Source organism: Salvelinus sp. IW2-2015, linkage group LG16 (genome assembly GCF_002910315.2).
Source record: "Salvelinus sp. IW2-2015 linkage group LG16, ASM291031v2, whole genome shotgun sequence".
NCBI lineage: Eukaryota > Metazoa > Chordata > Actinopteri > Salmoniformes > Salmonidae > Salvelinus > Salvelinus sp. IW2-2015.
The window spans coordinates 12,490,752-12,508,202 of record NC_036856.1 but is presented as its reverse complement, the minus strand read 5'-3'; the positions used below and the strand labels follow the sequence as shown (position 1 = coordinate 12,508,202).

The following is a 17,451-nucleotide window of genomic DNA, read 5'->3' as shown; positions in this document are numbered from 1 at the left end:
TGTGTGCTTTGCAAAAAACGTGTGCACTCCGACAATGACAACAGTAAGACTATAATAATAATAATATATTGAATGCATTTAACAGAAATTACCGTAACAAAACTAACATTGTAGATTAGAAGTTATGGTAATTAACGGTAAATGATCCTGGTGTGCCATCCCTGCGGCCTCCGCAATGGATTAGTCCCCTCAGACAGGCGTGAATCAGACGTGTGTCTCGTGTGCAGCTAACATTTTTTAAATATTTGCCACTGCTCGACTAAAAAATCTTGGTCGACTAAATGGGTTCAGCACTGATAGTAAACTCAGCAAAAGAAGAAACGTCCTCTCACTGTCAGCTGCGTTTTCAGCAAAGTTAACATGTGTAAATATTTGTATGAACATAACAAGATTCAACAACTGAGAAAAACTGAACAACTTCCGCAGACATGTGACAAACAGAAATGGAATAATCTGTCCCTGAACAAAGGGGGGGTCAAAAGTAATAGTTAGCATCTGTTGTGTCCACCAGCTGCATTAAGTACTGCAGTGCATATCCTCCTCATGGACTGCACCAGATTTGCCAGTTCTTGCTGTGATATGTTACCCCACTCTTCCACCAAGGCACCTGCAATTTCCCGGATATTTCTGGGGGGAATGGCCCTTGCCCTCACCCTCCGATCCAGCAGGTCGCAGACGTGCTCAATGGGATTGAGATCCGGGCTCCTCGTTGGCCATGACAGAACACTGACATTCCTGTCTTGTAGGAATTCGCGCACAGAACAAGCAGTATGGCTGGTGGCATTGTCATGCTGGAGGGTCATGTCAGGATGAGCCTGCAGGAAGGGTACCACATGAGGGAGGAGATTGCCTGCAATGACGACAAGCTCAGGCCGATGATGCTGTGACACCGCCCTAGACCATGACGGACCCTCCACCTCCAAATTGATCCCGATCCAGAGTACAGGCCTTGGTGTAACGCTCATTCCTTCGACGATAAACGCGAATCAATAATAAATAAATAATGAAACATGTTCAATTTGGTTTAAATAATGCAAAAACAAAGTGTTGGAGAAGAAAGAAAAAGTGCAATATGTGCCATGTAAGAAAGCTAACGTTTAAGTTCCTTGCTCAGAACATGAGAACATATGAAAGCTGGTGGTTCCTTTTAACATGAGTCTTCAATATTCCCAGGTAAGAAGTTTTAGGTTGTAGTTATTATAGAAATTATAGGACTATTTCTCTCTCTACCATTTGTATTTCATATACCTTTGACTATTGGATGTTCTTATAGGCACTTTAGTATTGCCAGTGTAACAGTATAGCTTCCATCCCTCTCCTCGCTCCTACCTGGGCTCGAACCAGGAAACAACGACAACCACAGCCACCCTCAAAGCAGCGTTACCCATGCAGAGCAAGGGGAATAACTACTCCAAGTCTCAGAGCGAGTYACGTTTGAAACGCTATTAGCACACATCCCGCTAACTAGCTAGCCATTTCACATCGGTTACACCAGCCAAATCTCGGGAGTTGATAGGCTTGAKGTACAGCGAAGAGCTTCTGGCAAAACGCAGGAAAGTGCTGTTTGAATGAATGCTTACGAGCATGCTGCTGCCTACCATCGCTCGGTCAGACTGCTCTATCAAATATCAAATCATAGACTTAATTATAACATAACACACACACGTTTTTTTCCTAACGGGTGGCATCCATAAGTCTAAATATTGCTGTTACATTGCACAACCTTCAATGTTTTATCATAATTACGTAAAATTCTGGCAAATTAGGCGGCCCAAACTGTTGCATATACACTGACTTCGTTCATTGCGTGCACAATTTCACCTGGATAATATTGCCTGCTAACCTGGATTTCTTTCAACTAAATATGCAGGTTTAAAAATATATAGTTCTGTATTGATTTTAAGAAAGGCATTTATGTTTAGGTACATATTGGAGCAACGATACGCACCGCATCGATTATATGCAACGCAGGACACGCTAGATAAACTAGTAATATCATCAACCATGTGTAGTTAACTAGTGATTATGATTGATAGATTTTTTTTAATAAGATAAGTTTACTGCTAGCTAGCAACTTACCTTGGCTTCTACTGCATTCGCGTAACAGGCAGGCTCCTTGTGGAGTGCAATGTAATCAGGTGGTTAGAGCYTTGGACTAGTTAACTGTAAGGTTGCAAGATTGAATCCCCCGAGCTGACAAGGTAAAGATCTGTCGTTCTGCCCCTGAACGAGGCAGTTAACCCACCGTTCCTAGGCCGTCATTGAAAATAAGAATGTGTTCTTAACTGACTTGCCTAGTTAAATAAAGATTAAATAAAGGTGTAAAAAAAAAKAACTGATTGTTATGAAAACTTGAAATCGTCCAATCTGTTTAATCGGTCGACCTCTAGTCTGAGCACTGATGGAGGGATTGTGCGTTCCTGGTGTAACTCGGGCAGTTGTTGTTGCCATCCTGTACATGTCCTACAGGTGTGATGTTTGGATGTACCAATCCTGTGCAGGTGTTACACGTGGTCTGCCACTGCGAGGACGATCAGCTGTCCGTCCTGTCTCCCTGTAGCGCTGTCTTATGCGTCTCACAGTACGGACATTGCAATTTATTTCCCTGGCCACATATGCAGTTCTCATGCCTCCTTGCAGCATGCCTAAGGCACATTCACGCAGATGAGCAGGGGCCCTGGGCATCTTTCTTTTGGTGTTTTTCAGAGGCAGTAGAAAGGCCTCTTTAGTGTCCTAAGTTTTCATAACTGTGACCTTAATTGCCTACCGTCTGTAAGCTGTTTAGTGTCTTAACGTCCGTTCCACAGGTGCATGTTCATTAATTGTTTATGGTTCATTGAGCAAGCATGGGAAACGGTGTTTAAACACTTTACAATGAAGATCTGTGAAGTTATTTGGATTTGTACGAATTATCTTTGAAGGACAGGGTTCTGAAAAAGGGACGTTTATTTTTTTGCCGAGTTTATTACATCCAAATAGTTAACATTTTATTTAACAATCCCTTAAACAGCAAGCAGTTGTCAGTTGTTTTAGCGAAGCTGGGGGTCTCCTTGAAAACTACCAATAGGCTATTATATATATTATATGTGAAATATGATTATTGTATTGTTTTTATTGAGCATATTGGTGGTTTTGGAGAGTGGGAGCTGGAAATGCTGTTGTGTTTCACATTGAGCTTCATGGGCTGCTCGTCCCTGTTGGTGTCTGCCAGTCACAATTAATGTGACAAACGGCTGTCCGAACAGCAGCCTTTCCAGTAAGTCCTAGAACCTGGTAGTTGTGCACGACCACCATACAGCACAAGTGTATCTGCGCTCTCCTCCTCTCTCTATTCCAAGTATAGAGGACAGGAAACAGTTATACATTCTCTAAAAGGTTTTTGGTCAGAATTCATCTGTAGTTTATATGATTCATGGTCATTCATCTGATCACATGATATGGCTCCAAGGGTGTGCCAAGCTGATATTATCGACAATTTCCGTGTTTTGACCATAATGCCCATTTTTTTTACGGTCATATTTATCTGAATATGAGCGTCATGCAGTGATCAGCGTCATGCTCTTTTTTTCCATTGACGTTCGCCCAGTGAGTGTGTAGAGTAAACTTTGTCCCCAGTAATAATTCCCCGGACCTCTCCGGTCCAGAGGGGCTGTGTGTGTGGATTGCCAGTTCCATGGCAGATGCTAGGGAGCCAGCACTATTTTAAGCATAGAGTGACGGCAAGGCATGTGCCTTACTGGAAGTGGCAGAGGGAGTGAGAGAATGGAGGAGGGAGACTCATTGGCACTGGGATCACTATGAGTGGTGTCCTCCTGTCCTGGGTGAGTCACTGAGTTAGAACTTGACAACCCCGGCCCACTGACTGACCACAGGTGGAACATACTGACAAAGACTGAAAGGTTAGCTGAGTTCATGGGCTTTTGGTTTTGGAGTGTGTGGGTTGGGATTTCAGAGGGTCTTTTTTCTTCTTTAGCCAATTCCATTCCAAGTCAAAAAAGTAAAGAGAACTGGTATTAAGAATGTTTCATGTCACTAAGTTTTTTAGTACTGAAAATAGTTTTGTATTTAATATATTATAGCCTATTTAGTTTGTCCTTATTTTCCATCTTAGCCTGTGCAATAATTACCAGGCAATTCTTTGGAATTGAGTTATCTGATGGGAACTGAGTTACTTATCTGATGTCAGATCCCCACCGACTCCATTTCCCTTGTGGATGAAGGCTCACATCTGCCCCGCACCCCAAAACACACACACACACACACACACACACACACACACCTCTGAATGCACAAGAAGGAAAGATTGGTAGCCTAGGCCAGGTATCCAGTTTTTTCTCATCAGTGCAGAATCAGATGAACTGAACGACACAAGGAAAGGAATCTACATTAAACAAGAGATGCCCTCAGTGTGTGCCAGCGCCTCTCCACCAAGCCCTTTTCTACTTCCTCTTGGCAGATCCCCACAGCTGCTGACATAGAGATCACCAGGGCCGCTGGCTGCTGCCCTCCTATTGGGCTAACCCTCTTCCCTTTTGCATGACTGGCTCTGTTATCATTTCCCGAACGATGGTGTTTTTCCCGATTTCTTATTATATCTGATTGTTGACTGAGAGCTTATACTTGTTGCAGAGAAGAAGAGAGGGGTTCCATGTAAGGGAACTGAGTGTTACAGAACATTCAAATAGAAATGTGTTGTATAAACCAGACATGATTCTCTGGTGTGTAGAACAGATTAGCTCTATACATTACATTTCTGTTATCTTAACGTTGTACCCCACTGAATGCATTTGGTGGTGGTGTTGACTTAAGGGGATTGGTATGAGTGTGACCTACTACCCCTCCACTTTCAATGGAAAACACAGCCTGAAAGATTCTCCCCATCTCTCTCTGCCAACCCAAAACAGACAAAGCCATCTCAGGAGGCCTCCTAGCCAGCTGTATTCTTCTTTATCATTAACCCATAAGCCTGACATGACATCCTTTTATTATTGAAGAGTTAGGAAACATTGGAACGTTCTAGAGGCCAGCTTCCCTTCTTTCCTGTGGCTGGGCAGGACGTGAAGGCCTCTGTGGGTGTCCCTGTCCTTGTGCTGGGATGGGATGGGCTGTGTGTTTATAGGGCAGAGCAGTACACTGTACTGTATGTAAAGGATGTGGGTAACGTAGACTGCCTGGGATAACATAATCCAGACAGCTCCGTGGCTCCCGGGCCTCCCAGGCTATCAGTCAGGCTCTGGTGACAGCAGCAGGGACAGGGTTCCATACAGGGTCCACAAACATGACCCACACTGGAGACCGGTGGGGCTTCCTCCTCCCACCGTCCCTGCTGGCCCTGTCCCAGACACTGATCGAAGGTCAGTTTTGCGTCCCCTTCCTTGAATAATATGGTTAGGTGTTTTGGTATTTTATTAGGATCCCCGTTAGCGGTTGCGAAAGCACCAGTTACTCTTCCTGGGGTCCACACAAAACATGAAAATGACATGATACAGAACATTAATAGGCAAGAAAAGCTCAAGGACAAAATTACATACATTTTAAAACGGCACACATCAAAACATCTAGGATAGGACTGGAGGAGGGAAAGTTGTTTTCACAAGCAACTGCTATTGGGAGCGTTTCAACCAGCTGTGTTGGCATCAGGGGCTGTGACGTTATCTTTGAGTCAGCAGGGTGGCATATTGGAACATTACAGAACCACTTGGCTCCTAACGCCAAGGGATTTAAAGGGTCATGAAACGATAAGGCCGTACAATTTATTATTTTTAATAAACCACACAGCAGTATAGAAAAATAAACGAAGGAAAGAAATACTCATTTTTGGTCTGATTCTGCTAAAAATGCTTAACCACGGCACATTTTGGGTAGAAAAACATCCAAACGTAACACCAGAATAAGAGTTGGGTTAAGGTTGTCGTCTTGAGATGGACTGAATGACTGTGACTCTCCACTACCTAGGCTGGCATGGCAGAGTAGATGGGGATTTCCTGGCTGCCTCATCAGATTTTCTGGAGGAGGTAGTGGTGGTGAGGGTTTCAGGAAGTTTTTGCTTATTCCCTCTGGCTGAATGATAGGAGGAGGCGGTAGAAGTTATCCTGATATCCAGACCTAGGATCAGCTTACCCCCACCACCAAATAAAAGCCTTACCTTTACAAGTGGATAAAATGTCAAACTGACCTCCGCTAGTGCTGAGCGATTAGTGCTTTTTGAGGTCGTTACGATTCTCTTTTTTTTTAACATGTTAACGCCGTTATTTCATAATGCATTTCATAATTGTATAGCTTTTTAATGTGATTTCCAAGTCAAAAATAGTGATTCAATTGCCAAAACATTGAAAATATCCATTCTCTGTCAGTTCCACATTGGGTAGACACTAATATAAAAATAAGAAATTACTATGAAATAATCTAATTTATCAATTGTGTATATTACTTATTATTATTATTTTTTTAATCCTTAAAGTAATAATTGTATTTCTGCTCAGGCAGTAGCAGTCAGCCAGCCATGCCATACTGTACGGTCTTTTTAGTCATCCTATTTAGCTATCCTGCAGAACTGTCTGACAATCATTTTACTAGTTCTTCAAAGTAGATAAGGTATACTTTAACCAACTGTCTCTCTCTCTTGTAGTTCTGTACATTCCTCTTATGCGGTCTATGCGGTCTGTGTGTAACCCTAACCTAAAATAGCAGGCATAAAAGTGGATCTCTACAGAGATCTGTATTTAATGACGCGATGCTCATGTCTATGCCCTAACAATGGGAGTCATTGTCCCAAAGGTGGGAAGGCAGGCATGTGTCAGTTCAAAATAAGCCCATAGAAACGCATTGTGTTATTTTGGACAGATTTGCCTCCTCTCTGATCTGTATCTGAGCTTTTTTTTAAACCGTGCAATGGATTATGGTCATTGTAGTTTCTGTGCTTAACAAGGTTGAATATTTGCTTAACCTCTCTTGGGTAGGGGGCAGTATTTTCACGTCCGGATGAAAAGCGTGCCCAGAGTAAACTGCCTGCTACTCAGGCCCAGATCCTAGGATATGCATATTATTAGTAGATTTGGATAGAAAACACTGAGTTTCTAAAACTGTTTGAATGATGTCTGTGCGTATAACAGAACTCATATGGCAGGCAAAAACCTGAGAAAAAATCCAACCAGGAACTGGGAAATCTGAGGTTTGTAGGTTTTCAACTCTTTGCTTATCCAAGATACAGTGAAAATGGGGTCATGTTGCACTTCCTAAGGCTTCCACTAGATGTCAACAGTCTTTAGAACCTTGTTTGATGCTTCTACTGTGAAGGAGGGGCGAATGAGAGGGGATTAAGGTCTCTCCCAGAGTGCCACGAGCTGAACATGCGCGTTCATGTGAGAGTTAGCTTGAGTTCCATTGCATTTCTGAAGACAAAGGAATTCTCCGGTTGGAACATTATTGAAGATTTATGTTAAAAACATCCTAAAGATTGATTCTATACTTCGTTTGACATGTTTCTACGGACTGTAATATAACTTTTTGGACTTTTCGTCCGTACTTTCCGCTGGACTTGCAGTTTAGATTTGCAGTTTAGATTGTGTACTGAACGCGCGAACAACAAGGAGGAATTTGGACATAAATGATGGACATTATCGAACAAAATAAACATTTATTGTTGAACTGGGATTCCTGGGAGTGCATTCTGATGAAGATCATCAAAGGTAAGTTAATATTTATAATGCTATTTCTGACTTCTGTTGACTCCAACATGGCAGATATCTCTTTGGGTTGATTTGTCGTCTGAGCGCCGTACTCAGATTATTGCATGGTTTGCTTTTTCCGTAAAGTTTTTGGGAAATCTGACACAGCGGTTGCATTAAGGAGAAGTGGATCTAAAATTCCATGTATAACACTTGTATTTGTATCAACATTTGATGACTATTTCTGGAAATTGATGTGGCTCTCTGAAAAATCACCAGATGTTTTGGAACTATTGAACATAACGCGCCAATGTAATCTCAGATTTCTGGATAAATATGAACTTTACCGAACAAAACGTACATGTATTGTGTAACATGAAGTCCTATGAGTGTCATCTGATGATCATCAAAGGTTAGTGATAAATTTTATCTATATTTCTGCTTTTTGTGACTCCTCTCTTTGGCTGGAAAAATGTCTGTTTTTTCTGTGACTTGGCTCTGACCTAACATAATCGTTTGGTTTGCTTTCGTCGTAAAGCCTTTTTGAAATCGGACACTGTGGCTGGATTTACAACAAGTGTTTCTTTAAAATGGTGTAAAATACATGTATGTTTGAGGAATTTTAATTATGGGATTTCTGTTTTGAATTTGGCGCCCTGCAGTTTCACTGGCTGACGAGGTGAGACGCTACACTCCCACGTACCCTAGAGAGGTTAATGAAAACTACAGCTCCCTTCAGCCCGGCATCCCACATAGTTCTTGACTTGATTTCTCTGATTTCTGTCATGAATGATTTGATTTCGCTCTAAAAACATGACACGTTGGGCTCACAAAAAAATAAAAATAAATGGAATTCTAGTAATTTAACCGACGTCGGCCAATTAGTTGTTTAATAACCCCGAAAAATAAATACAAATGTTGGTTAATCGCTCAGCACTAATATGGGCAATGTGATTTTAGAGCCAGAGAGAAACACCTGTACTCAGCGTTAGACTTCCTGAAAAAATAAACTTGCTGAACAGAGGCTAGCCATACCTTCTACGGTTGTTGAACAATGGCTAGCCTCCATGTCTTGTCACAGGCCTGCTGTGTAAAGCTACTATAATAGTTATTTCATTTCTTTTTTGCCAGGCTGTTTCTCTTCTCCCTGGATGCCCCAGTAGGTGTTTTAGTGATATTACACAGAGTCACACAGACCAATTAATTAACATAAACACATTTAGCATCTCCGGGCTTCCACACACAGCCTACAAGCCACTGATGCAGACCTTTGGAACATCTACATTTTAGAATGTCTAATACAGCCATGTAATATAGTCTGCACCATCACAATAAATCCATTATTTATTTTAGACAGGTCTAAAGAAGCGTGATATGAAGAAAATGTTGACTTTCAGAAAGATAGAATAGCATACTCTGAGTTGTCCTTGTATTAGGTCCTGATCAGGCTATGCCAAATGGCTGTGGGCTACACTAGTTCATTTAGCAGGCAAGATTTGCTTAGAATTCAATGCCATTATTTTATAGTTTGAAGAATACAATTGAACATAGCTGAATAAAATATAAAGAATATTTTCTCCAAATAATTTGATGGAGTGCGCACATGCGGCTATTCTGTGTTAAGCAGTTAACAAAGACACAGGTCCTCCTATATGCTTAATTTAGAGTTATTTATGTAACTTTAGTTATGATACATGTTGGGCTATATGTTTTTGGTTTTTAATATATTCTAAGACTGCATGATGTGCCTAATGATTTGAAAAAAGTTGCATGAAAGGCATATGCTCTGCTTTGTTTTTTGCACTTCAATCTCTCATTCACAATTTGACAAGCACTTGATAATGCCTCGGCGCGCCTCCTTATCCAATTCCGAGGCGCGTATTGGAAGAACTGTCCATTTTACTTTTAGTCAGCCAACAAGATGAGTAGGCCTACCGAACAGCAAAAGCACTAGCCAATGTCAGTCTACTATCCCCCATAGTACAAAAGTTGACTTTCTATTCTGTGTAAGAAATTAATATTCCAAACATAATGTGGGACAGTTGTGAGATGGGATAGCATCACAAAACCTGTTTTAAGCAATGAGCCTGACGCAACGGATGAGAACGTTTAGCTTAAAATGTTGATAAACGGTTAGGCTATTTCTTATAGTTATGTGCAGCAATGTGCACACGGCAGTGGGCTATAAGCGTGAATGTTCCGTTAGCAGGATAACACCATTCTCAAGTGACCACAAATGTGAATATGCATGTAATGCTTTTATATTAAAGGTGCGTTTTATGGTGAACATTTTCTTCCCCAACCTTAACTCACGCACTGCGTATGTATGCCAGTTAGGCTCTATACCTGTTGTAAAGCAGATTAATGTGCTTCTTTTTAAAAAGTTATTTGGCCAGTTTTGTTGTGATACGAACCTTATCAATACATGTAGGCCTATGGGCTAGGCTACATGATGTGTGTGCCTATATTTGAAAAAGTCAAGAGAGGAAAAAGCATGCGCTTTTTATTGCTTAAGCTGGGCATCATTCACAAGTGATGGGCTAATATTGTCACCATCACACTTATCTTGATTTGATCATGTCTTTACATATAGTAAGTGTGAAATTTGTTTGGATTTGATTCAGAATGGACCATTATCATGCACCTGTCTCAACAGGAGCACCGGAAAAATATACCTGTCATCTATGTACTTAAATAGCGAATGGAGGACACCCCCCCCCCCCCCCCSTGATTCATTTTCATGCCAGCCAGGTAGGCTGAGCAATGTGCTTAATATTAGGGAAGTTGATAAATATAGTAGACCTAGCCTATAGAAAGCTGCCATAACTCTTGTTTTCTCACACAATTGCATAACCTACAGAAATGTTGTGCAACATGAGCCCGATGGGCTGTCATGAGGTGTTTGATTAGATTGTCGATGACATTTGCATTGATGTCAGAGTGATTAGAGGGACAATAGTGCCGAGTACCAGTTTGGTAGGCTACTAATGACGATCAGCAGCATCAGAGCTAGCAGAAGCCTAATTACTGTGACTAAACTGTCTTGTGGAATTTGACTGCCGTGTGTGTGGGGCTGTAATAAGGTCAACGTAACAGCCCTAAGAGTGAGCCCCTTACGTTGCTCTCTGACAGGGGTGCTCATTGCAGCAATAGCCGGCTGCTATATTTATGGGCTTTATTTATGGGCTTTTCATTTTTTTTTATCTGCCGAAATTCCTCCGTTACTGGCTAACGGAAACCCTGGTGTGTGTGTATTTAATGTGTTTGTGTGAAATAGTCGGAGGTTTCAGATCATATCACTGAAGGATTGTGAAAAGGAGGCCTATATATGGGCATGAATGTGGTTTTCCTCTGCGTGTGGGTTTGGATGATGGGAAGGAGAAAACGCTGGGTTCAGCACTTAAACGGGAGAAGTGGAAGAGGAACATGTGAAGGACTGGCTTTGTGTGAGTACATGAGGATTGACAGACAAACTGGGAAAATTCTGACCAACACGCGCAGCTCTGCAGTTTCGTAAATGAGCACTTGCGCAACTTGTCCGCACTCTGAAAACCTTTTATCTCACAAAGGCCATACACTCTCTGCTACTGTTCTCTCTCTCTCTCACACACGCACACGATAAACTTCTTGCCCAATCACAGATTTCTCCATGTTTTCCCTCTGAAAACATTCTCTCTGTCTCCCTCTTTCTCTTTCTCCCACTCTGCCGTTTCCATGTTTTGTCCTGTGAGGTAGAGAGGGAAGCAGGATTAGGAGCCAGCCAGGCAGGCAGGCTGTGCCTGTTGAAGGCCAGATTACCATCAGTGCAGTTGGTATTCAGGTTTTATCTCTGCCTAACAGAACATAATCTTAGCTGCAGCACCGGCCGCACCGCCGGAGGAACAAATAGTGCTTTACCAGTCACGCATGCCTCACATTTATTAAGAAAAATACATTCCAGTCTGCTCTGGTTCTCCTCTCTCCCTCTGTGAGTGGAGATTAGTGGAGCTGGGGGGTACAATTGGTTGGTGATTTTGAGAAGAACCGCCTCGGCCATGATATTTTCGAGAGACCGTTTCTGTTCTTTTTTTGTTTGTTATTGAAGTTATTTATTTTTTCATTTTTTCAACAAACACAACCAAACAAACAAATAAACAAACAAAAAAATATTTGACATTGTACAGCATAAAAACATTGAGCATGACATCCAGACATATCCTCCAACATGGCACATATACACAGTCAAATAGTATCTCACAAGCTACAGTACAGAACTAAATGGGTTCGCAAGCATAAGTCATCACCTGCAAGTCCTAGAAACATGACAAATAAAATGTCCAGATTCTAGAATTGTTGTTTCTGCCAGTGATCCTAGCAAGCATTTGTTCATAAGATGCTACTTCCAACATTGATTGTATCTACTGTTTCAGAGTAAGAGTAGCATGACCCTTCCAAATTCTAAGGATTACTCTAGCTGCTGTAACCATACCAACAGTGATCAGTGCAAATTCCTCATTTGTTACATTAGGTAACTCTTTTCTATCGCCCAGGAGACACATTCCCTGTGAAACTGGAATTGTTAACCCCAATCATTTCTCCAGATATTTTCAAACATCCTTCCAGAAAGGTAGCTCTAATGTACATTCCCATATTGCTCTTAAAAATGTCCCAGTCTTTCTGGCATTTCCAACACAGAGAATTGTTGTTCAGCCCCATCTTATGGGGCTAGTTGGGGTCCAATAAAACCTATTTAGTGTCTTAGGTTTCCCCCTGGCTTCTCTTATGTTTGGACAAGATTTTCAACCAGGTGTCATCCTCAATTTCACACTTAAGGTCAGCTTGCCATATTGTTCTGCCGTTTTTTACAGTCTACTCTACAGATGACTAAATATTGAGTAAAAAATGGCTGCTTTATGTTTGGGTAATTACAAATACTCCGCTATTGGGTTCTTTCCTGGATTTTGTTGGTAGCCGGTTAACAAACATTCCCTCAATTATAAATATTTACAGAAATGTCCCTTGTCTCCCACATCATATTTTTGTTTTATTTTTTTTTGTTTTATTTGGGCTGCAATCTGAGGTGCAGTTAACTCTAATTTATCCGCTGCAGCAGAGGTAACTCTGGGTCTTCCTTTCCTGTGACGGTCCTCATGAGAGCCAGTTTCATCATAGCGCTTGATGTTGTTTGCAACTGCACTCGAAGAAACTTTCAGCTTCTTGAAATGTTCTGCATTGACTGACTTTCATGTCTTAAAGTAATGATGGACTGCAGTCTCAACTCAAAATTCATTATGACCTGTCCAGTGTATGCCTGCCGTTCTTCTCGTGTAGTTGTTTCTTCGCCATTGCAAACTTCTTATTCATTGCCATTTTCCTTGGACAGGTACAGGGAAAAAGACAGCCGGTGGCCTTCCCATTGAAAGCCACCCTTTTCTTTTGCGGCTTTAAGTATCTTATCCTGGGATGTAGATTGTAGGAAGTGGATGAGAACCGTTCTCGGCGCCCATTCTCGTCAGGCATGGTTAAGCTGCGCTGGGTTCGTTCAATTTCAAATTCGTGCCGGTCGTCAACTCCAAATCATTCTGCGATGATTGTGCACACACGAGATTAGTCCACAACCAGCCTCACTCCCCTCTTTCAGATTAACATATCTCACCGTATTTATCCTACTTCTGTTCTGAAGTACTTTGACACGATTTCACAATATGTCCAGTGTCCCTCTGCCTTATACATCCTCAGTTGTATCGCATCAAGTTTTTCCTTCAGCTCGGTAGTTGTTTTTATCATGGAGACATCGGATGCAAGACCCAACAAAGTCGTATTCATCTTTCCCATTTGCTCAATTAGATTCTAAAGATGTACTGATTTTATCTGGGTTTACTTGATTATTCGCGAGGACTTGTTTGTTTGCTAGTCTGTGGCCTGTGAATACTGCGTTAAGCTTGAATACATTTTTAGCGTGTGCCGACATTCCAATAACGCCACTTCAGCGAGCTGTTTCAAAATGTAAATTATCTTTATATTAAACTGTACTACAAGTCAATATATTAAGACAAATGAAATTGTATGCCGATGAATTTCAATATTGACATGTGGGTATTAGGAGCTCTCTTAAGTGCTGCCATCTTTTTCAGCGGTCTCAAGTGACACCCCAGTTTGTTCATCTTAATCCAAGTTTTTCTCCTGGCTTGACAGGGAAAGGTTGGTATCATCTTCCCTGGGATGAAATGGTTCATCCTGTCGGAACAAGAGCACTGGAGCTGTTGGGAGAATGAGATTAGTTCCGCTCTCCGACTGTTTATGAAAACATTACAATATGAATTGGTCAATCAATAAACAAAACGTCATAGTCGTTCCACCTCAAAAAGCACGAGGAATTTGACACCCGCCATGTCAGATTGACATTTTTCTGTAGTTAGAAACCAATACGATAAGCATTTCTATAAAATAATTTGAAATGTGATTTTGATCTTGAAAGCTAATTGATTGCACCCAAATTTAATGAAATATAATATTCATTAAATATAGTAACTTCCGATTTACAAAAAAAACTATGATTTAAGATGTGACGAATCTAAATAAATTGTCAAACAGAGCCCACCCCAATGGCCAGTATATACTATCAGTTCTCAGTGTTTGACAAACTGTATGAAGCTGCAACGTGGATTATTGTTTATTCATACTATGAAATGTATTCTCAGTGAATTTGGTATGTTTCTCTCCCCCTTGGTCAGAGAAATTAGCTATTGAAGCCACTTGCATTTTCCCCATAAATGAAGTGCAAGTAACAGGTTTTGCCCACTAGATGCCACTGTTCCTGCTACTGCCCTTTTATCCATTTAACCAACTCTCCTTGAATGGTCCAACAAGAGGCAGCTCTCTGAGAGGGCTATCCCTATGGTGAAATTATGAAGCCCAACAAACATATGAAGCCCAACAAATGTGAGACAGTCAAACTTCAAGTTTCTCGGCATACACATCTCAGAGTAGCTGAAATGGTCAAACCACGCGGACACAGTGGTGAAGAAGGGATGACCGCAACTTTTCAATCTCAGGAGGCTGAAGAAATGTGTCCTGTCCCCGAGGGCCCTCAGTGTTATACAGGAGCACCTGCCTGCCCTCCAGGAAACCTACAACACCAGGTGTTGCAGGAAGACCAAGAAGGTCATCAGGGACCCCAGCCACACGAGCCATGGACTGTCCTCCCCGCTTCCATGACTCGGACGCAGGCAATATAGGAGCATCATAGCAAATACTGAAAGACTGACCAATAGCTTCTACCATCAGACTGCTGAATAGCCATCACTAGTCAGCTACATTCTAACCCTATCCCTTTCCTGCACTTCCCACCCCTGCAACCCTGTGCATGTGACTAATCTCTCTAAATCTAGGAGAAGAATGCAGGATGGGTTGTGTTATGTTACATAGTGTCTTGTTGCCTAGTTTTTATTGTAAGAGTTTGAGGCCCTCCTATGTGTGAGTTCCTTGTGTGAGGAAGGAATTTATCACTAAGTCTGTGTTCCCACTGTAGGAACTGCTGAGCAGTTGCGGAAGGTGGGTGTAGTATGTGTCTCTCTTCGGAGCGGCCTCTGGTTACGTTTTGTTCCTCCTTGTTTACTAATCACTCATCTGCCGGAACAGCCACATTTCTTGGAATGATAGTGGGGTGAGGGGAGAGCGTGATTGGTGGAGGAATGGAGGGGGGAGAGTTTCCATGGATCGTCTCTGCTTTTCTCCCCCCGTTCTCTTCTATACACACCAAACTGCAACCGTTCCACTTAGCTGTCCACAGGGCACAACTTCAAGAGGCTAATTTCAGAGCTTAAGTCTGATCTTGCCCTAGCAGAGTTAACACACACACACACACGCTGATACAACCAGGAGAGTAATCACAGAGCTACCAGTAAACACTGATTAGCTGAGTGCTGTGCCCTTGAAAAAGCTCTCTATAGGAACTCTTTACCACCCCCGAGCCCCACACACACACACACAAGCGCATCACCACATCCTGCTCCTCTGACCCCGTTTGTGTAAACACACACAGACCCACTGGCAGATGCGAGGGGCAGTTGTTTTCCATTAATGTTCTTTCATTAGTTATGAGTGTATGTTATGCTCTGATGTATGTTTTGGTATTTTATTAGGATCCCCATTAGCTGTTAAGAAAGCAGCAGCTACTCTTCCTGGGGTTCACACAAAACATGAAATATTACGTAATACAGACCATTAATATTCATTTAATTAATTAATAGACAAGGACAGAACTACATACATACAGTGCATTCAGAAAGTATTCAGAACCCTGCCCTTTTCCCACATTTTGCTATGTTACAACCTTATTCTAAAATTGATTAAATAAAAATGTTCCTTCATTAATCTACGCTACCCCATAATGACAATGTGAAAACAGGTTTTTAGACATTTTTGCAAATGTATTACAAATAGAAAAACAGATACCTTATTTAGAAAATGATTCAGCACCTTTGCTATGAGACTCAAATTGAGCTTTCGTTCATCCTGTTTCCATTGATCATCCTTGATGTTTTTAAAACTTGATTGGAGTCCACCTGGAGTAAATTCAATTGATTGGACATGATTTGGAGAAGAACACACCTGTCTACATAAGGTCCCACAGTTGACAGTYCAAAAACCAAGCCGTGGCTTCGAAGGAATTGTCCGTAAAGGATTGTGTCGGCACAGATCTGGGGAAGGGTACCAAAACAATTCTGCAGTATTGAAGGTCCCCAAGAACACAGCAGCCTCATCATTCTTAAATGGAAGAAGGTTGTGACCAAGACACTTCCTAGAGCTGGCTGCCCGGACAAACTGAGCAATCGGTGGAGAAGGGCCATGTTCAGGGATGTGACCCAGAACCCGATGGTCACTCTGATACAGCTCCAGAGTTCCTCTGTGGAGATGGGAGAACCTTACAGAAGGACAACCATCTGTGCAGCACTCCTCAGTAAAAGGCACATACAGTTGAAGTCGGAAGTTTACATACACCTTAGCCAAATACATTTCAACTTAGTTTTTCACAATTTCTGACATTTAATCCTAGTAAAAATTCCCTATTTTAGGTCCGTTAGGATCAACACTTTATTTTAAGAATGTGAAATGTCAGAATAATAGAGTGATTTATTTCAGCTTGTATTTAACTTCATCACATTCCCAGTGAGTCAGAAGTTTACATACACTCAATTAGTATTTGGTAGCATTGCCTTTAAATTGTTTAACTTGGGTCAAATGTTTCGGGTAGCCTTCCACAAGCTTCCCACAATAAGTTGGGTGAATTTTGGCCCATTCCTCCTGACAGAGGTGGTGTAACTGAGTCAGGTTTGTAGGCCTCCTTGCTCGCACACGTTTTTTTCAGTTCTGCCCACAAATTCTCAGTAGGATTGAGGTCAGGGCTTTATGATGGCCACTCCAATACCTTGACTTTGTTGTCCTAAAGCCATTTTGCCACAACTTCAGAAGTATGCTCTGGGTCATTGTCCATTTGGAAGACCCATTTGCGACCAAGCTTTAACTTTCCGACTGATGTCTTGGGATGTTGCTTCATTATATCCACATCATGTTCCTACCTCATGATGCCATCTATTTTGTGAAGTGCACCAGTCCCTCCTGCAGCAAAGCACCCCCACAACATGATGCTGCCACCCCCATACTTCATGGTTGGGATGGTGTTCTTCAGCTTGCAAGCATCCCCCTTTTTCCTCCAAACATAACGATGGTCATTATGGCCAAATAGTTCTATTTTTGTTTCATCAGACCAGAGGACGTTTCTCCAAAAAGTACGATCTTTGTC

At 41.8% G+C, this 17,451-nt stretch overlaps 1 protein-coding gene across 4 annotated transcripts in view; it reads left to right on the top strand.

Moving 5' to 3' along the window:
- Positions 1 to 17,451, top strand: part of LOC111976149 (protein strawberry notch homolog 2) — a 109,981-nt gene that overhangs the window by 68,746 nt on the left and 23,784 nt on the right. The window lies entirely within an intron of this gene.